Below are 21665 nucleotides of genomic sequence, written 5' to 3'. Positions count from 1 at the left end.
TGGCGCAATTAAATTGTAGCCCATTTCGGTCCATGTTTCGGCCTAAGGGAGCCACACGTGAGGGGGAGTGTTGATGTATAATGTGTTGCCTAGTCTGTTCCATGAGATCGGTTTTTTGGTTGCATTGGCTAGAGCATGCACTTCTACATTGTATCGGAGCCAAGATGTCTTGAGTTCAAGACCTGGCTGGCGCAATTAAATTGATGTCCACTTCGGTCCATGTGTAGGCCTGAGGGAGCCACACGTGAGGGGGAGTGTTGACGTATAATGTGTTGCCTAGTCTCTTCCATCAGATCGGTCTTTTGGTTGCATTGGCTAGAGCATGCACTTCTATAGTCACACGTTCGTACGAGTATGTATATATGCATTCGTTCATTCATGTTGGTTTGCCCCGATCGTTGTCTCAATAGCCCGCCTTCTTTTTGTTGGGAAAACTCGATAGCTCGCCAAGAGATGGATGTGTTGTATAGCTAGTTACTGTTTCAACAGTATCCTGAGATGTAACCGCACGCTGTTTTCTACTGTACTTTTGTAGTTGAGTAAAGAGTCTTTTCATTTCAAAAAAAAGTAAATAGTCTTTTGATATTGGGCTGTTATATTAGTGATCGAAGCTCTGTGCAAGGAGAATCATGATGTTTACCCATACAACGATGTTTGGATAATAGATCAAGAATGATTTAACATTGCACTTCCAAGGTTCTTGTTGATATTCGCAATACCACAGTCATGCTTCGGGGTAGCAACAATATGGTGTTTCAAGTAAGAGTGGATTGGAAGATTACAAGAAATACTCAAGGAACAATATCAAGAATAGTAAGGAACTTAGGTATAACCAAAATACAACCAAGTCTGTGCTGGAAGTTATTGATGACAACACAAATCATCGAGGGGCAAGGATGATATTCTGATCATGAATCCAATTGACATCTCGGAAGAAGTCAAAATGTTGACGGTGATCAGGATACATTTTGTCGAGAGGTTTCATTAAGATGTAATCGATCAGTAAGATGATCAAAGCAGATGGAATGGTGAAGTTAAAGGTCAACGGAACCATGGATATGACGCAAGCTTGGATTCCGTCATGTTGTGTAAGCAAAATGATATGATGATGAAAGTTCAACACAGGCTTTGCTCATTGTTAGAAATGTGCACCGGGAAGAAGGACCAGGTAGCACAATCAAAATTAGCACGATAATGATGTAGCTGATCCAGTAATGAATGACATGACGGAGTATTGAACTTCCCAGCAACAAAGTACTAGGACCACTGAATCATATTGTGGATTCGAGTCACATGTCAGAGTTCTTGAGCGACGGACAATTCAACACTGCGGAGTGACTAAAACGGTGAGAAGTATTATTCCAACAAGAAATCATAAGAGGCAGTGCAATGACATGATATCGTCAAGATAACAGAGGGCAATACTCAAAGGTTGATCGTAATAGAGGTTGGACTGGTGTATTAATCCGCAGAAGACAAGTGCTTTAATTTTTTTTTGAGAAATGGAATCAACGGGGAACATCATGGTCAGAATCAAGATTGCAAAGGACCAAATCACACATACAAGATGAATTTATACCAAGGGGTCGATTATTTTTACGAGAAGCTTCCGTGATAATATCTATATCGTCTTCATGGGCATGAACACAAAGTTCAAGGTCGACTACCACTTCTCTAATGCATAACTTCTCATTCACTGCTCTATAAAAATGTTTGAGTTTGAAAATTAACTGGTGGAATACCAGAAGAGTATGACCTGTGAAAAACATTTAACAAAAGTAAGGGATAAAAGTTCGAAAGCGGGGTACCAAAGTCAAAGTAGATGATACGACTCGACAAGGCAATTTGTATCAAGGGAAGAGCTCAAGGTTTTAGAATATGCAGGAACGGTCGGATAATAATCCACCAAAGGGTCTGGCGGACCACAGAGGATCTGATGTGAATATCGATATTCAACCATAAGAAGAAACAATGCAAAGGAATCAGATTCCAGAAACATCTGAATAATTCGAAGCTTAAATATAGAGGAATTGTGATTTCCAAATCGGTCGATCAGAAGTAGATGCTCTGATCAAAGATAAGTAAGTTGAATAGACTCAAAGGCACAACTGATCAAAACTTGATTGGTCAAGAACCAGCTCATATCCGAAATGACGTATGAGCCGGAAGGATAACTTCTGGGGATCAACTCACGACTGCGTGCGTTCGCACACATGATGAATCAATAGGATCAGAATGACAATCGCAAAGGATTCTAATGAGGATTGTCGAACACTCGGATTTTATCACAAGTGTAAGTAGGCAACAAGGAATTTCAACAGCAACAGGACATATAGGATCTCGGAAAGTCAGAGAGTACTTAGAAATGTCGGATGGGACAAGAGAGGAACTGGAATGAATATATGAACGACAAGTGTATGTAGTTATCCATAAGGATTTTATCGGTCATAGGGAATTGTAAAAGCTTAATTCACTTCCTGGATTCACCAATTCAATCTTAATTCACTTCCTGGATTCGATAAATCATAGGTTTCTAGGGAAGAAGGTTATGTCTACATCTGAAACCGGATTTAAGGTAATGATAGAGAGGGAAATTAGATGGCGGTGTGGACATGATCTTGCGTGGTGGCTAGGGTTGGGAGAAGGAACCGTTAGGCCCTATTGGAACTATAATGTCTAGGTTGTAAGTGTCGAAGAAGTTGTGAGTTAGCGCAATGTTGGAAATATGCCCTAGAGGCAATAATAAAATGGTTGTTATTATATTTCCTTGTTTATGATAATTGTTTATTATCCATGCTAGAAATGTATTGATAGGAAACTCAGATACATGTATGGATACATAGACAACACCATGTCCCTAGTAAGCCTCTAGTTGACTAGCTCATTGATCAACAGATGGTCATAGTTTCCTGACCATGGACATTGGATGTCGTTGATAACGGGATCACATCATTAGGAGAATGATGTGATGGACAAAGACCCAATCCTAAGCCTAGCACAAGATCGTGTAGTTTGTATGCTAAAGCTTTTCTAATGTCAAGTATCGTTTCCTTAGACCATGAGATTGTGCAACTCCCGGATACCGTAGGAATACTTTGGGTGTACCAAACGTCACAACATAACTAGGTGGCTACAAAGGTGCACTACAGGTATCCCCGAAAGTGTCTGTTGGGTTGGCACGAATCGAGACTGGGATTTGTCACTCCGTATGACGGAGAGGTATCTCTGGGCCCACTCAGTAGGACATCATCATAATGTGCACAATGTGATCAAGGAGTTGATCGCGGGATGATGTGTTACAGAACGAGTAAAGAGACTTGCCGATAACGAGATTGAACAAGGTATCGGGATACCAACGATCGAATCTCGGGCAAGTATCATACCAGTAGACAAAGGGAATTGTATACGGGATTGATTGAATCCTTGACTCGTGGTTCATCCAATGAGATCATCGTGGAACATGTGTGAGCCAACATGGGTATCCAGATCCCGCTATTGGTTATTGGCCGGAGAGTTGTCTCGGTCATGTCTGCATGGTTCCCGAACCCGTAGGGTCTACACACTTAAGGTTCGATGACGCTAGGGTTATAGGGAATAGATATACGTGGTTACCGAATGTTGTTCGGAGTCTCGGATGAGATCCCGGACGTCACGAGGAGTTCCGGAATGGTCCGGAGGTAAAGATTTATATATGGGAAGTCCTGTTTTGGTGGCCGGAAAAGTTTTGGGTGCTATCGGTAACGTACCGGGACCATTGGGAGGGTCCCGGGGGTCCACCAAGTGGGGCCACCAGCCCCAGAAGGCTGCGTGGGACAAGTGTGGGAGGGGAACAGCTGCAGGTGGGCTGGTGCGCCCCCCCACCAAGGCCCAAGGCGCGGGGAGAGTGGGAGGGGGCAAACCCTAGGTCCAGATGGGCCTTAAGTCCCACCCTAGGTGCGCCCCCCTCTCCTCCCCCCTTGGCCGCACCCTAGATGGGTTTTGGGGGCTGCCGCCACCCCTAGGGAGGGAACCCTAGATGAGGGCGCAGCCCCTCCCCTTCCCCTATATATACTTGAGGTATTTGGGGTTGCAAAACACACGAGAACGTCCCTCTCTTGGCGCAGCCCTACCCCTCTCCCTCCTTGTCGTGGAATTGTCACGTCAGACGTCCTCGTGAAAGGACTTAGTTGTGGAGCCATCTCAACTAGGAAGCTTGAAGGGGTTAATCGGGACAAGGGACACGAGAGGTTTTATACTAGTTCGGCCCCTTACGGTGAAGGTAAGGCCTACGTCTAGTTGGGTTGGTATTGATGTTTCGATGACCAGGGAGCGAGATACGCTATGCCTGGCTCTCGATGAGTTGTTTCTTGCCCTAAGCCGCCAGCAGGTCGTCCCCTTATATACACGGGTTGACGCCCTGTGGCTTACAGAGTCCCGGCCGGCTTATAAACAGTGTCCGGCTCGGTGACTAGTTAAATCTACCTTATGATACAAGTCATGCCATTATGGCGGTTTATTACAACGGGCCTTAAGTCGCCTGTGGGCTTAAGCCCTTTATTGAACCGCCATCTTCATGCTTGGTCTTGGGCTTCTTTCTGGTAAGTCTTCTTTGCGTAACCCGGCCCCTCCTGGGCGGCTTACACAAATAGTTATATCCCCAACATTAGGCCCCAGATTGATTTGAACCTGTTCATGTCAATCTTAAAATACCTTAAAACATAAATCTTCAGTCCTCTGACTATGCAAAAGGTTTTCTTTAACCCGCCCTGACGTCATCTTTTGGATCCGTGTTAACCCGCCGTGACGTCATCTTTTCTTCAATTCCTTTTTTATTCCACCATATCCTCCAACGGATCTCTGTATTTATTGACTGTTCTAAAAACCGAGGTGTTGGGGCCGCTGGATAGTAATTCTTATCTCCTCGTTTCTTGCACCGTCTTAGTTTTCCTTTCCTTATAAATAGGCATGACCTAGGTCTTCCCATTCTCCTCCTTCCAGTCGTCTCCTTCCTCTTGCTGCTTCTCTGTCGTTCGAGCGCTGCCGCCGCCGCTGTCGCAGATCTCGTCTTCACCAACTCTGGCCGCTGCATCAACCTAGTTTGACCAGAGAAACGCGACGACCCTCTGCTGCAACCCTGCATCCGTAAGTCTCCTCTTTCCTACTTCTTAGATCCACATTAGGACCTTCGAGTTCTTCGCGTTCTTCGCTGTTTAGCAGTTCCCTTTCATAGATTCCATCACCCCCGCTTTTCTTGATCTTGGAGATGGTAGAAACCGATGCGGTAGATTTTCCGCACCTACTTTGGACGTAGATAGATCCCTTTCTGTTACACAGAGGCCCGATTCGAGTTCTTGAACTTCATCTGCATCAGTTTTAGGTCTAGAAACTTTTCTTGTGAGAACACTTTTTTGATATCAGTAACAGATTATGAAACCTGTTTACATTACCCGGAAAACTACTTCTGTCAAACACAACTGTCCATGTAACCGGCTTAAATAAATGATACTGAACTGTTAATCTTGCTTGCTTCTCATGACCTTAAGAAGTTTGAACTGCTTTTGATATTTGTGGCGGCTTAAATACTGTTGCATAGTTATCCTTATATCATTAGGCCCCTTCTTAAGCCGCCACCTTGAATAATTAAGATATTTCTTCCGGGTTAAAATTGAACCGGAACTTCTTATTTTGTCGTAGGCCAACTGTTGTCATGGCACCTAAGGCAACCAAGGCCCCTGTGACCTGCAATTGGGTCCCATCCATAGTCACTAAGAGTAAACTATCTGAATTTGTGAAGTTTGGCCATCTGCCAAAAAAGGAGGTCATGTCTTATCGTGCCCCTAACCCTTCCGAAGAGAGGCCTCAACCCAAAGAAGGGGAGGTAATAATTTTTACGGGTCATATGAACTGGGGATTTGCTCCTCCCGGCTCAAAATTCTTCAGGGAGGTTTTGAATTTCTTTGATCTTAGACCTCAAGACATTGGACCCAATTCCGTGTCAAATATTTGCAATTTCCAAGTCTTCTGCGAGGTGTACCTGGGAGAGGAGCCAAGTCTGCTATTGTTCAGAGAACTTTTCTACTTGAACCGGCAGAATGAGCGTGCCAATGGGCCTAGTCTTGAGCTTGGCGGCATTTCAATTCAGCGGCGGAGAGATTGCCTTTTTCCTTATGCTGAACTACTGAGTCATCCAAAAGATTGGAACCAGACGTGGTTCTATTGTCAGGATAATTCACCGGCTGATGAGAGCCCTCTGCCCGGCTTCCGTGCCCTGCGCCTTGAGTCCAACCATCCGCTAGCAGACAAACTGACGGTCGTCGAGCGTCTGCCTCTCAATCCCATCATCAAGAAGATCAAAGCTCTCTTAGGAAACGGTTTAAACGGCATCGATCTGGTTCGAGTCTGGGTCACTTGGCGAGTACTTCCATTAAGCCGCCGTTCCGGCTTAATGTGTACTTACACAGGCGAAAAAGATGACCCACTACGCCATAGCCCCCACGACTTACCAGATGATGTGGTGGATGCTACGACCAAGTCGCTGCTGAAGGAGGGCACTGTAACCAATAATGCCTTCGGCTTACTTCCCTTCTGCAAGAAGAACCCGGCCCCTGCAGTGAGTTATCAATCTTAATAAATACTCTCTGCTATGTTATGCCTTATTTGTGCTCATAATTCTTTATCCTTTTCCATAGGCCGGTGACAACTTCTGGAAGGTCAAATATGACCATGATGCTGCCAAACAAGCCAGGGCAGCCAAGAAAACCGAAAGGAAAGCCACCAAGACGGGAACCTCAAAGAAGAAAAAAACCCAGCGCCTCCGACTTGTTCAAATTGGATGATACTTCTTCGGATGATGAAGATGTAATCCTTTAACTTTCTTAACTCCCTTGTCGTATTTTACTGACATTCTATCCTTTCAGGAGGATACAGGGAACAGTCAAGCAGTTGAAGAAGAGGTAACTATAATCTCCTCCGACTCAGAGCCTTTGCCAAAACAAAAAATCTGAAGGGTGACCCGGAAAGTAAGATTTTCACATCCTCTAGCTTATCAAGATCCTCAATTTCTTTTGAAGCAACAACAGCTTGAAAACCGGAGGCAGACTCGGGCCAATCAAGACGCAGAACTTTCCTCCGGCTTACCTGACGTAACCAGGAAGCGTCGAACTGAGGTTATCTCCGATTTACGTTCTGCTTTACCTTTAGCGGGCTTAATTCACCAACCTCTCAATTCATCTAACTCTAATTATCAGGATACCTCTCCTTCCTCTGGCGAGTCCATGCAATCAAACATGCCGGCTTTCAAAACTGCTCCCGGGTAATGTAACCTTATATACCTTAGGCTTTACCTTACTTATGCTTTAGTATTCATCCTTCTACCTTTATTGACAGCATGCAAGTGAAGCCCAACAAGAGGGCAAGAAAGAATAAGCCGTCACAAGACCCGGTTGTCACTGAACCGACATTTGACATGTCCGCTCCTGACAGCTCCACCCATCAGCCACCGCCTGAACCGGCTTCTGACATTCCAGTGCCAACCTCTGATCCACCTGCCGAAGATGTTATCAACAACTCTGATAATCTGGAAGCTCCTAGTCCGGTCAAGACGACTGACCCGGAAGTTGAATTTCTGAAAAGTCAATATGTTGAACCGGGGCGGCCTACTGTCCTTGCCAAATGTTCTGCCAAGGAAGAACTCGCCGAACGCCGAAAAGCCAAGCAGGACATTACTGATTATACTCACTTAAGCATTGGTGATATAGTCTCGGGCTATCTGAATCAGGTGCATAATAGCCGTGACCTGGAAATTGACATGGTGAAACAAATACATCACAAATCTGAGGTATAACTTATACTATTTACCTGAATCTTACATACTGTACCAGCCCCCAAGTCTATTGCTTATGAATGAATATGCTGTAGACTTAGAAATCTACTTACTGTTGGTTTGTCTGGTTTAAAGAGAATATATTTAACCCGGTTATAGCATGATACCTTAAACTTGCGATACACATTAGTCCCCAAGTGCCGAGTATTTCTACTTGTAAAATGCTTGGGACTTAATATGCATGACCCGGATTCGTAGGTTAAAAAATCCTGCAATATACATTAGCCCCCAAGTGCCAAGTATCTTTACTTGTAAAATGCCTGGGACTTCGAATGTTACCTTACCGTGATCCTTACCATAACCTGGTATCGATGCAGGACACCATAAGTCAATTTGAGTCGGAGCTTGCTATCCTGAAGAGTCGTCTGGAAACTCAAGAACTTGAAACTCAGAAGGCCAACTCCAAATTTGAATTCAGTGTCTCTGAAAATGAGAAGTTGAAGAAAAATTTTGAGTCAGAGAAGAAAGCCTGGACTGATGAGAAGGCTTCACTGGTGACTCAGGCCGAGATGGCAGAAGCATCTCTTGCAGAGGCAACAACCGAGCTGTCCGACTTAAAACGGCAGATATCTCAAATGGTCTCAGCAATCTTCGGTAAGTTACTATGCAAAACCTCAAACATTGTGATCTTCCAATGACTATTGTAATAGTTACCTCCGGCTTACTGTTATGCTTGTGCACACACAGTCCCCAGGAGTACCAACCTTAAGCAAAACATGCTGATCAAGCTTAAGGCAGTTTACACCTTAGTGGAACAGCTGTACTCCGGGTCACAACGTGCCTTGGCCGTTGTAGCCTTATCAAACACCACTCCCCGCCTTTTGCAAGACGTGTTGAAGCATCTCGCTGTGCTACCTCAGCGAATTCAGGATTTAAGGCGGGCATCCGCAAGAGCCGGAGTCGTAGCCGCATTGAGCCGGGCAAAAGCATGGCTTCCAGAGCTAGACCCGGTCGACCTTGCTCTTGGATACCGCAGTCGGAAGGAGGACGGTACTGTATTTGATGATCATGAATTCATCGCCTATGTCAAAGTCATACGTCCCGTGGCGACCCTTATTGGGAACGATACTGACCTCACCAAGTACTCTCCAGGCTATGACAGTGAGAACCGGAGAATTCCAAACATTCCATATGATGAAGTCGGCCTGATCCCTCCTATTCATAAGCATACTTTTGCCCCTGAAGTGGACCCAGCCAGTTTAATAGATGATGAAGCTGAGTTTGAAGCTTTGAGCGACATTAACTGGGCCTCGTCAACTTTCCAGGACAAAACAGTCGACAGAGAAGCGGAGAAGGATAACCCGGAGTCTTCAAGCCCGCCGAAGGAGTAAGTCGCCAGGTGTTGTGCAAAAACAATGCTTCATTTGTTCAGACTCGGGGAGTCTTGTAATAGGGTAGAAAAAACTTCTCAATGTTTGTCATGCCTTCGCGCATGTTCCGAGCGCTTAACACTTTCGTAAGCCGCCATTGCTATAGATTTCGGGCTTACATTAACCATTTATTCCCTTGGCGTTTAAATTTTGCTTGCCTTATCCTGCACATAAAACAAACAAAAGTTCCCTTGGCGGTTTATCGCGCCGGGGGTCACATAAAGTATTGATAACCCGGAACATGAACCAAAGACATCATATACAGGCCGGTTTATGACTATATAATAGCATACCTGCGATCCCTTTGATAATCTTTCCTGCTTACATGATGTTCATCTGGCACTTAACAACCTGGGAGGACCAAAATTTAAACCGGAAGAGACGAAAACCATCTCATAATGCTTTCCAGAAGGTCTCAAGATATTCAAAATATTTATACTTATGATGAATAATAAACAACATTCACAGGCTTTTGATTCGAATACGATTAGTAAACCGTTCCAAAGGGGTTAAGCTAAGATTCGGATACGATCATATAGCCCCCAGTGGCTTCGGCGATGCCGATCAAGTGGGTATCGACAGCTATGTTCTCTTTGGTTCGAATATGACCCATGTTTGAATAGGAAGCCCCCAAGTGACCATAAGAGTTGTTTAATGACGCTGATTCGAATACGATCCACGTCAGACCCAAAGGGGTTAAGCTGTGATTCAAATATGATCAAGAAGCCCCCAAGTGGGTTTGGCAGTATGCCGATCAAGCAGGTATCGACAGCTATGTTCTCTTTGGTTCGAATACAACCTATGTTTGAATAGGAAGCCCCCAAGTGATCATGGCTAGATTCAGATATGATCATAAGCCGGACCAAAGGGAAAGTCAGATTCAGATATGATCCGCTCCCTGTTGGTAGTTTCCGCCACCTGATAAAGAAGACATAAAAACATTCTTTATGGGAAAAAAGGACATAGGTCCTGCTCTATTGCTTTATATAATATGTACATCGTCAAAAATATATACATCTTAAGAGCCGGTGGCTCAAGTATAGTAAGGCCGAAGATGGGCGATATTCCACGGCCGGCGGGTCTCCTCCTCCAACTTACGTGAGTCCTTGCACTCTCGAATATCAATGAGGTAGTATGACCCGTTGTTCAGATTCTTGCTGACCACAAAGGGTCCATCCCAAGGCGGAGATAGCTTGTGCATGTCAGATTGATCTTGGATGAGCCGGAGTACCAAATCACCTTCCTGAAAGGTTCTGCTCTTAACCCGGCGACTGTGATAGCGGCGCATGTCTTGCTGGTAAATCGCCGAGCGGGCTATTGCCAAGTCTCGCTCCTCATCCAACAAGTCAAGTGCATCCTGACGAGCCTTCTCATTATCCGCCTCAACATAAGCCGCCACACGGGGTGAGTCGTGTCGGATGTCACTTGGCAGAACTGCCTCTGCTCCATAGACCATGAAGAAAGGTGTGTAACCCGTAGATCTGTTAGGCGTAGTGTTGATGCTCCATAGTACAGAGGGTAACTCACCCAGCAACCCAGAGTCCATTTTAAGGGGACAAAGAGCCGGGGCTTAATACCTTTCAGGATCTCTTGATTAGCTCTTTCTGCTTGACCATTGGATTGAGGATGAGCAACAGCCGAAACATCAAGCCGGATATGTTCTCGTTAACAGAACTCTTCCATGGCTCCCTTGCAGAGATTAGTGCCATTATCAGTTATAATGTTGTGTGGGAAACCAAAACGAAAGATCACCTTTTTCATGAACTGAACCGCTGTGGCCGCATCACACTTACTGACTGCTCCGCCTCAACCCACTTTGTAAATTTATCCACTGCCACCAGGAGATGTGTCTTTTTATCCTTAGACCTTTTGAAAGGTCCTGAAAGTGCGTTATGTCGACTAGAGGGGGGGGGGGTGAATATGCGATTTTTATGAATTCTTCACTGAGGAATTTGCCGGTGAGGAAATTCCTTAGCGAAGAACTATTAGCAGCGGAATAAGTACTCAGAAGTAAGCATAACAGAATACACGCATGGTCATCATGATGAAATGAAGACAAGCATAGAGTACAGAAAGCGTAATCACAAGATAACACAAGATGAAGACAAACAAACTAAAGAAATTGAACTGAGGAAATAGAGAAAGTCTTCAGTGAAAGTCTTCAAACACAGATATGAACAAACACCCAACACAGTAATGAGGAAATGAAAGGGTTGAGGAAATAGAACCAGTTAGGTTGGTGAAGCCAATGATTTGGTAGACCAGTTCCAACTGCTGTCTCAATTGTACGTCTGGTTGGAGCGGCTGAGTATTTAAACTCGAGGACACGCAGTCCCGGACACCCAGTCACTGAGCACGCAGCTCAGGACACCCAGTCCTCACCGTATTCTCCTTGAACTAAGGTCACGCAGACCTCGTCCAATCACTCGTGGTAAGTCTTTAGGCGACTTCCAAACCTTCACAGACTTGGTCACTCGGCGATCCACAATTCCTCTTGGATGCTCTAGACCTTGACGCCTAACCGTCTGGAAGAAGCACAGTCTTCAAAGGTAACAAGCGTCGGATCCACGCGGGATCAATTTCTTCAGTGATGCTCAATCACTTTGGGTTCTGTAGGTGTTTGGGTTTGGGATTTTCCTCACTTGATCATTTTCGCTCAAAGTCCTCGGAGGATGGGTTGCTCTCAAATGACAAGTATCAAGTTCTCTCGGAGCAGCCAACCAGCTAGTGGTTGTAGGGGGCGGCTATTTATAGCCTAGGGAGCAGCCCGACATGATAAGACATAAATGCCCCCCAATGATATGACCGTTAGGTGGATAAGATATTTTGGGACAGCTGGCGCGCAGCACAGCAACGGTCGGAAATTTGACTCTCAAATTCCTCAGGGCTATCATGTTCCTCACTGTGTAGGTAATTCACACTGGCGAATTCCTAACTCCTCAGTCAGAACAAATTCATCAGCGACCAGAAGAACTTCATCTCTGTCACTGAAGAAAGTGACTGAACTGTATGAGATTTCCAAAGGCTTCACTCGAAGGGATTGGTACATGTAGCATTTTGAGTTGAGCATCACATGGAAATTTTCCTTAGTATTTCCTCGACCCCCTTTAACAGTACGGTGTTTCCTATGACTCAAGAAAGAGAAAATGAAACTACGAAAACAAAAGTCTTCACGCTTCATGTTCCATAAATGAATACCAAGTCTTCAAGGTCACACCAATTTCTTCACTTTCAAAGTCTTCAGAAAGTCTTCAGGATATCAAAGTCTTCAGTTGAAGAACTTCATTTTTAGGGGTCGACTTTCTCTATAAATATCAAACTCCTCATAGACTTATAGACCTGTGTACACTCACAAACGCATTAGTCCCTTAACCTATAAGTCTTCAATACACCAAAATCACTAAGGGGCACTAGATGCACTTACAATCTCCCCCTTTTTGGTGATTGATGACAACATAGGTTAAGTTTTCAACGGGGATAAATATATGAAGTGTATACACTGATATTGAGGAATTTGATTACAAGATATAGAAGAACTCCCCCTGAAGATGTGCATAGTGAGGAATTTTGCTTTTGAAGCATTGCACATTTGAAGAGTTGAATCATGGAGATCTCCCCCTATATCTTGTAATTCATACACACATTTGATATATAATATGAAGAATTTGAAATGCATGATGAAATATGGTGCCTGATGAGATTCAGCATGCGTGCAAAGTCATTAACGAGGAATAAGCATGCAGAGCATAATGCAACAAAAGTATCAGCGCACGATCGGGTTTAAGATTACAACTCGATCCAAATAAAAGTTTCAGAAGAACGAGAGTTGTAACTTAAAAAATGTCCTAAATATAGACCCGCTTGAAGACTAACTCAGATTTCTCCCCCTTTGTCATCAAATGACCAAAAGGATTGAAACTGAGGACTAACGCCCCTGAAGAATTTCAAGTCGATGGAGGAGCGCCAGCGTTGTCGGGGTTGTTTGTTGTAGCAGGGCCTGCCGCAGTGTCGTCCAAATCTTCATACTCATCAGTGTCACGTGATGAAGAATAAGAGCTGGCCACCAAGGAAGGAACTTTGACCTTCTTGAATTTCTTTGGTGGAGGTGCAGACCAGTCAAATTCTTCCTTGAGACCCATATTCTTCAGATCTGCAGCGCTGTAGACATGAGAGAGAACAGCCCAGGTGCGGTTGAGGGCTTCATGGAGGTAGTAGTGGTTCTTCTTCACTGCATTGTGTGTTGAGGTCATGTTGTGAAGAATTGAACCAAACTGACGCTTGACCCATTTGTGATTGCGATCAACCTTCTGATGAAGACTGAGGAGTAACTCACGGTCAGTCATCACCCTTGGTGCCGTGGCTTGAGGATTTTGCTTGGCTGAGGTATTGGCGGCAGAGTCATGTGTGGCAGAATCGTCATTGGTAGAGTAAGATGCAGCCTTGCAAAATTGACCATCCAAAGGACGAATGCCTTCATCGATCATAGCAGCGACCTTGCCTTTATCATCAGCTGATGAAACGGTCCGTTTGAGGCCTTCAATGGGAGGCAAGTAGCTACCATGGTTCAGAGTGTCAGCTTTGTAATTCAGTGAAGATCTTGCCCTGATGAATCTCATTATCCAAGGAGCATAGGGCTTCAGCTCGAATGGTGACATAGCAATATTGGCCAGAGTCCTCATGAAAAAATCATGGAAGTTTATGGGAACGCCATGAATGATGTTGAAAAGCATATTCTTCATGATGCCAACGACTTCTTCATCATTTGAGTCGTGGCCTTTGATAGGACTCATTGTCTTCGTCAGAATTCGATAGACAGTCCGAGGCACATACAATAATTCCTTGACGAGGAATTTGGTTCTTGGGACCTGCCTTGGCTTCAAAGGCTTCATCAGCACTTGCATATAGTGATTTGAAAGTTTTGGTTCATTGTAGATACAACGAGCATCATCAACTGGAGGACTGAGTGGTAGAGCATGAAGCAATTCAGTTGCTGGTGCCTTGTAGTGAGTATTTTCAGACATCCAGTCTAATACCCATGTGTTCACGTCTTCAGCGTTTCCGGTGATGTGCAGGGTTGCATAAAATTGAAGAATGAGTTCTTCATTCCAGTCACAAATATCAATGCAGAAATTCAGAAGTCCTGCGTCGTGAAGAACACTGAGGACTGGCTCAAAGCCGGGCAGAGACTCCATGTCCACATGAGGAATATGTGCATGATCGAAGACTTTGTCTTTGTTGAAGAGCACTGAGGAATAGAAATAGGCTTGGTGGCAGTCCAGAAACGCCTCTTCCTTATGCGAGCAGAATCATATGGATTATAATCAGTGAAGAATACATGCTCGGCAAAGAAATCTTCAGCCTTGAACTTCTGTTTGCTTGAGAACGGATTCTTTTGCTTTAGCAGAGGGGTGTCAGTGAGTTGCATCACCACCTCAGGAATCGCGAGCTCAGGTTCTTCAGGCTGAGGAATTTCTTGTTCCTCAACAGGTGCAGTCTGAGGATCAGCAGCAGCAGGTTTATCAACACTAGTGGCTGGAATTTCTTCATGCACAGAGAGAGTGGGTTGAGTTTCTTCAGAGCCCATTTGAACTGTTGGTGCAGGGGACCAAGGAATCTGTTGGAGCGGGATGAAGAGAGGAGTATTGGGATGCTGACTTTCCCAAAAGTCATCATTCATCACAGGTGTGGTGCACCCAATATCCACATCTTCATCTTCAATTTCCTCAACACCAGCCTCTTCAGCTGTGAACTGAGGCATAGGTGAGGAAATGACTGGCGTTGAGGGGATTTCGTCCACCTCAATTTCTTCATCAATCTGCTCTGACGAAGCAGCAGAATGATGTTCTTCATCAGATCCGATGGGGATCTCATAGTCTTCTCAAAAGGAACAAGGTCCTTTGACGGCATGGAGGAAATTGGAACAACATCAATTGGATTTTCAAGTGAGCTGGTCATTGGCTTCATTTTCTTCGCAGCCGAAGAATTTGACACAGCTGATGCCTTCCTTTTCTTCACTGCAGCTCGCTCTGCAGCCTTTGTCTTCTTCACATCAAATGCACATGGAAGAATTGGAGTTGGTGTAGGTGCAGATGGAGCTGAGAAATCCGTTGGATTTTCTTCAGGCGCAACTGATGCAGTTGCCCTGACTTCTTCAGTTTCTTCAGGCGCACCACTAGTGGATGCCCTGGCAATTTCTTCAGCGGCTGGAATGGGATCATTAGCCCTGGAACTAGCATTTTCATCAGCAGCCTGAACTTCATCAGCGGTGCTGGCATGTTCTTCAGTCGGCTGAGCTGAGGCTTCAGCCTGAGGAATTTCATGTTGTGTTGAGGCTGCAACATTGGTGAATTTCTTCGTCAGGTTGACGAATCTGACCTTGGCCCCTTGCCAATCAGCATAATAAGCATCGAAGTTTTTGTTGAGGTCTTGAATTTCAGTCTGGACCTTGAGAAGTTCTTCAGGTGTCATTTTGACAATGTTTTTCTTCAGGAACTTCTCCTTTCTGTATTGAGCTTTCTTGATCTCTCTTGCTTTTTCAAACTTCCATTTCTCTTCAGTGATGAAATGGGTCAGCATGTGATTTTGACCAGCGGTCAGATGAAAATCAGGCATGGGGGTGTTTGGATCCTTGTGCCAGAGATCAATATAATCGAGGATTTTCCTCGGATCCAACAGCAGTGGCACAGATGTGCCTTTGGCTCTAGCGGCCTTCACCTGTCTGTCTCTGATGATTTCTGCGAGTTCATCATCAGAAGCTTCATCATCAGATGGCACATGGAATGCGACCTGTTTCTTCTTTGGACTTGGCCGAGGACCTCGTCCAGCTATTGCTTTGGTCTTCAGCAGAGTCAGGCCAGATGATGAAATTGGTGCAGCTGAGGAACTTGCTGAGACACCAAAGGCAATCGAGAAACCAGCAGTCCTTTGACATGTAGTTAGATGCACAGGTGCTGAGGACTTTGTCGGAACTGCTGAGGACTTGGGAGGAGCAGGAGCAGTGTGAGGAATTTGCCGTGAGGGCGCTGCTGAGGAACTTGGCCGTGAGGGCGCTGATGGTGAAGCACTTGGCTTACGAGAGGGCTTCTTTGGCATGGATTTCCTCGGTTGGACCGAGGTCTCAGTAGCAGTAGCAGTGGAAGAATCCTCATTGAATTTCTTCACTGCCTCCTTGGCTTGTCTTGCCAATTTGGCTTGGCGCTTAGCCCATTCTTCAGGAAAGTCCTCACCACGTTTGATGCTTGTGGGATCAGCTACTTGGCCAGGTGCCAATGGAGCTCTTGGGCATGGAGGATTGAGGGCGAATTTCTTCATGTACTTTGGAGTTACATATCCGTATTCCCTCTATTCCCTTGCCCATCTCCGTTCAATCTTCTGAATGCGCACCTTGCGCTGATTTTTGTTTTCTTTGCCATATTTTGCTTCATCAGGTGTGCAATAGTCAGCATAAATTTCCTCAGGGATCTCAAACGTAGTCATAACCTCGGGTTTCTTTCCTCCATTCTGCGGCTTCTTACCGTCTGCCATATTCTTCAGTTGAGGAATTTGAACAATTGAGTTCTCTGGAGAAGTATGCAGTTTTTCTTCGAGGAACGCTGCAAATGAGTTAAGTTGATGAGAACCTAGTGATTCAGCAGCAGACATGAGTACCTGTGAACAGAGTACAGGTGCGAGGAATTTGGAGAGGTCATATGCGTTCTAAGAAGATTTTTCGAAAAGAACAAGTTTTGAGGAATTTGACCAGATGAACCTTGAAGAATTTCACTAAGCGATCTTTGTCTTAGGTTCTAGAGTTGTATAGATCGAGAATCCATATAATTGAGGAATCTTGAGGAAAATCATTGCTTAGAGAAACAAATCAAGAGCATAGTTTGTTTGAGGTGTTCATATATGTGAAGATTTGAAGAATAAACACCTTTGAAATTTTTTAGGAAAGCTTGAGAATCAAAGCGAGTAATAAAAGTAACTTTTAATTACCCAAAATGAAGAACACGATGAACTGAGAAGAACAGATGGGACGTTCGTCAGGTTAGATCTTCCTTGCCCTAACTCGGCGGAGGAAGACAGCTACGGCGGTGGCAGAGTGAAGATTTCCGCGGTCGGCGTGAGTACGGCGGCGACGAGGTCGAGGCAGCGAAGCTCTTCCTCACCGGCGACGATGAAGTAGCGGTGGCGCTAGGGTTTGAGTAGCTCGAGCGGGAGAGAGATGTCGAGCGGAGTAAATGAAGTGAGGTAGGGGAGAGGGGTATTTATAGACACGGTGAAAAACTGTTCGCCCGAAGATTTGGGACGAACGTGCCCCTGCCCTTTCTCCTTCACGCGACATGTGTCACCCACGTACTGTGTAGTGGAGATCGTGTACAATCGTGGGTGAATAGAATAATGCATCGTGGGATGCGGAACAGTTTGAGCGGCAAAACCGAAAATTTGGATAAGATTTGTTTTAAGGTTTCGTTCGCAATTTCTTCAGCTGACAAGGACACAGTAAAGATTTTGAACGAGTTTCAAATAGAACGCACATGAAGAATTTGTGAATAGATTGGGTTGAGTATAGCATAGAGGGGGAAGGGTCCGATCACATTCACTTAGTAGAAAAAGCAACTTGAAGAAATAGCTATAAGTGAATGCTGTAGAGGACATAAACTCATATATATATATAGCCAATGAAGAAAAACGAAGGAACCAGTGAAGATTTTGAAAAGTTGAAGAATTTGAAAAACTGAAGAGTTTCAAAATTGAGGAAAAACTCAAATTGAAGATTTTCAACTTTTTGTGGTGGCGTGACCCACCGTATAAGAATGATGATTTCAGACACCGCGTACAATTGTCGTAGGGTTCTGAGAATCAAATTCTTCATTAATTTCTTCACACTTAGAGTGTTATTCTTCATTGATTGAAGAAAAATGTTTCTTCATGTGTTGCACATCTAAGTCATCAATTTTGCATAAGTGTTAGGATGTGTGTCCTTTTCAAAGAACATTCGAAGATTCTAAGATATTTAGCTCACACCGCAACTTGCTAAATCTCTTCTCATCCAAGGGCTTAGTGAAGATATCAGCTAGCTGTTCTTCAGTCTTCACGTGCTCGATGGAGATGTCGCCCTTCAACACATGGTCACGAAGAAAATGATGACGAATTTAAATGTGCTTTGTCTTCGAGTGCTGAACTGGGTTGTGAGCAATCTTGATGGCACTCTCATTGTCGCAGAGGAGAGGCACATTCTTCACGTTGACTCCATAGTCCTTGAGTGTTTGCTTCATCCAAAGCAGTTGAGCACAGCAAGAGCCAGCAGCAATGTATTCAGCTTCCGCAGTAGACAGTGATACGCAGTTCTATTTCTTCGAGGACCAACAGACCAAAGATCGTTCGAGGAAATGACAAGTGCCAGAGGTTGACTTGCGGTCCACACGATCACCAGCATAGTCAGAGTCAGAATATCCAATGAGATCAAAGACAGAGCCCTTGGGGTACCATAATCCTAGTGTTGGTGTGTGAGCTAGATATCGAAGAATATGCTTCACAGCCTTATGGTGTGATTCCTTCGGTGTAGCTTGAAATCGGGCACACATGCAAACACTAAGCATTATATCTGGCCTAGATGCACATAAGTACAATAAAGAACCAATCATGGAGCGGTATACCTTGTGATCGAAGTCAATACCATTTTCATCAGTGCATAGATGGCCTTTTGTGGCCATAGGAATTTTGACGCCTTTGCAATCTTGCATGCCAAATTTCCTCAGTACATCTTTGAGGTATTTCTCCTGAGATATGAATATGCCATTGCGCTGTTGACGAATTTGAAGACCTAAGAAGAATTTCAACTCTCCCATCATAGACATTTGATATTCTTCACTCATCATATAGGCAAATTCATCACTATAACGTTGGTCAGTACAGCCAAAGATAATATCATCAACATATATTTGGCACACAAATAGTTCACCATCATAAGATTTAGTAAAGAGAGTAGGGTCGAGTGAACCGGGTGTGAAGCCATTCTTCACGAAGAATTCCTTCAATGTATCATACCACGCCTGAGGGGCTTGCTTGAGGCCATAGAGGGCCTTATTAAGTTTGAATACTTTGTCAGGATTCTTTGGATCTTCAAAACCTGGGGGTTGAGCAACATATACTTCTTCCTCAAGCTTACCATTGAGGAATGCACTTTTCACATCCATTTGATATAAAATGATATCATGATGATTAGCATAAGCAAGCAATATGCGAATAGCCTCAAGTCTAGCAACAGGTGCAAAAGTTTCATTGAAATCAATTCCTTCAACCTGTGTGTAGCCTTGAGCCACTAGTCGTGCCTTGTTCCTTACCACAAGGCCATTTTCATCTTGCTTGTTGCGATAGATCCACTTTGTGCCAATGATATTATGCTTGTGAGGATCAGGACGTTTGACCAGTTCCCAGACATTGTTGAGCTCGAACTGATGTAATTCTTCTTGCATAGCCTGAATCCACTCCGGCTCCAAAAATGCTTCATCTACCTTAGTGGGCTCCGTGATAGAGACAAAAGCATAGTGCCCACAAAAGTTAGATAAATGTGAAGCTTTTGAGCGTGTGAGAGGACCTGGCACTTCAATGTCATCGATGATCTTGTCAACTTGTACTTCTTTTGCAACGCGAGGATGAGCTAGTTGACGTCGAGGTATTTGATCATTTTCCTCAGCACCATTGTCTTCATCATTATCTTCAGTTGCGTCAGCTCGACGTTCTTCGTGAACTAGAATGAATTCTTCAGCAAGTTCTTCAGTAGGAATGACATCCTCAGTTGCCTTGAACTTGATAGAATCCTCAGGTGCTGGTTCATCTAACACAGAAGGTAGGTGCTCTCTTTGCGAGCCATTAGTTTCATCGAACCACACATCTACAGTTTCAACAATCTTGTGAAGAGCGATGTTGAAGACTCTGTAGGTGTGCGAGTCCTTTCCGTAACCAAGCATAAAACCTTCATGTGCTTTCGGTGCAAATTTAGAATTGTGGTGAGGATCTCTAATCCAACATTTTGCGCCGAAGACTTTGAAATAACTCACATTGGGTTTCTTGTCAGTGAGGAGTTCATAGGCCGTCTTCTTGAAGAATTTGTGAAGATATACTCTGTTGATGATGTGGCACGCAGTATCAATTGCATCAATCCAAAAACGATGAGGCGTTTTGTATTCATCAAGCATAGTGCGAGCCATCTCAACAAGAGTTCTGTTCTTGCGCTCCACGACGCCATTTTGCTGAGGAGTATAAGGAGCAGATAACTCATGAGTAATACCAAGTTCATCTACATAGTCATCAAGACCAGAATTCTTGAACTCAGTTCCATTGTCACTTCTGATGTGCTTGATCTTCACACCAAAGTTGGTTGAAGCCCTCGAGGAAAATCGTTTGAAGACTTCCTGCACTTCATGTTTGTAAGTAACAATGTGTACCCATGTGTATCGAGAATAATCATCAACAATGACAAAACCATATAGAGATGCAGCATTAGAGAATGCTGAGTAATGATTTGGTCCGAAGAGGTCCATGTGAAGCAATTCGAATGGATGAGTAGTGGTCATGATAGTCTTCGCTGGATGCTTGGCCTTGGTCATTTTTCCAGCTTCACAGGCTCCGCATAAGTGATCCTTGAGGAATTTGACATTCTCAATGCCAATGACATGCTTCTTCTTCACAAGCGTGTGCAAATTCCTCATGCCTGCATGACCAAGTCGTCGATGCCATAGCCAGCCTTCTGAAGCTTTTGCAAGTAGACACACGGCTGGTTGTGGTCCTGTAGAGAAATCAACAATATACAAATCTCCTCTCCTAAAGCCTTCGAAGACTTTGGAATTGTCAGCTTCCATAATCACAACACAGCGATACTTGCCAAAGACAACAACCATATCAAGATCACAAAGCATTGAGATTGACATGAGGTTGTATCCTAAGGACTCAACAAGCATGAATTTGTCCATGTGTTTATCCTTAGATATCGCAACCTTACCAAGACCCAATACCTAACTTTTGCCTTTGTCAGCAAAGATGATATGCTTCAGATGTGACGGTGATAAGGGAGCATCCATCAAAAGATTCTTGTCACCAGTCATGTGATTTGTACATCCACTATCAAGGACCCATTCAGTGGTTTTGGGTTGATCATCCTGCAGATGAATTAGTGTAACTTACAATCTCATATGCTTCATCAGTGAAGAATATGATATCAAGTTCATCAGATGAATTTCATCAAGCGGTAAACAGATATAGCAGTATGAGGACGTGTGAAATGAAGGTTCATTTCATCATGGTTAGCCTGCGTCCTTTCAGGCATTTTTGTCAGGTCCCTAGCAAATTCTTCAGACGTTAAAGCACGTCTGGAGACCTGACCCTGCAGAAGAGATTAGTTGTTTTTCTTCACCACCCACATCTGAAGGGGTGGCAAAGAGTTCATCACTCTG

The sequence above is a fragment of the Triticum dicoccoides genome, chromosome 4B (genome assembly GCF_002162155.2).
Source record: "Triticum dicoccoides isolate Atlit2015 ecotype Zavitan chromosome 4B, WEW_v2.0, whole genome shotgun sequence".
Lineage (NCBI taxonomy): Eukaryota > Viridiplantae > Streptophyta > Magnoliopsida > Poales > Poaceae > Triticum > Triticum dicoccoides.
Note: the sequence above shows the minus strand (reverse complement) of the source record.